We start from the raw sequence: 1,099 nt of genomic DNA, 5'->3' as shown, positions 1-1,099 counted from the left end.
TTTTCGAAGGACCGGAGAGATTATGTCCGGGTGGAGAATCATAACAGATATAGTACTATACAAAATACCGAAAGGATCTTCACCTCTTACATCACACATTTCTTCTTACTTCAACGTCGAGATGGTATAATTTCCTGGGAGAGAGATAATTTTGCGGCTGAAGATAGCTTTACATTGTAGATTATACACATATTATATTATGTTATATTATAATATATTATATTATGTTATGTTATATTATATTATACACATGTAGAGCTTGAAACACGTGTACCGCGGAATCCTTTGTAGTTTTGTTGTTATTTTTTTCTTTTGGATTTACAATTTATATATATATAAGTATATGTATGAAAAATTATGACAAACACAAGTTCATATCATTTGTTCCAACATACATTTCATTATTGTGGTTGCTTACAAAGTCTGTACAGCATGCTTAGCCATAAAAGATCAGCATTCTGTCCCAATAATGCTATAAAGTATTGTGCTACTTATATTGTTATTTTAATTCTGTTTAATTGGTAACAATTTCAAATGATACAGAAGTTGTTGACAACAACAATTACCTTGTAGTTAAATACTGATATGCTTTTGCCCTAGATAAACAAATTGTACTACTTGTATTACAGGTTTTAATTGTTGTGCCTTAGTCTGTCTCTGTCTCTAGTTATACACTAAATCACGCCAAGATTTTATTTTCCTTTTTGCATTTGCAGCTAATTTATTTGTAAAGGCTGGCAATATCAGGTAAAAGATTATTCGACCCTTATAAAAAAATCCAGTATTATTTCGTTCAGTTTTTAAAACAATTTCAGCCAGAACAATAAAGAAATGAATAAGCAACATAATGTCTCTTTGTTTAAGCCCATTATGTCCACAAACATACATGTAACATGTATTTAGTTTCAATGAAGCTGATCCTCCTTTTCGACTAACAAAGGTGGCTAAGGCAAAATTTTGAGGTCACTGTCAACCTGTGCACTGTAAACACAAATGTTACTCCACTGAAAGATATTAACATTTGACTTCTTTTATACATATAACTGTATGTATGTATACATACATATACATACATACATACATACATACATACATATAT

The sequence above is a fragment of the Octopus bimaculoides genome, chromosome 11 (genome assembly GCF_001194135.2).
Source record: "Octopus bimaculoides isolate UCB-OBI-ISO-001 chromosome 11, ASM119413v2, whole genome shotgun sequence".
Classification (NCBI taxonomy): Eukaryota; Metazoa; Mollusca; class Cephalopoda; order Octopoda; family Octopodidae; genus Octopus; species Octopus bimaculoides.
The sequence above is the reverse complement of the archived record's forward strand: the minus strand, read 5'-3'. Positions refer to the sequence as shown.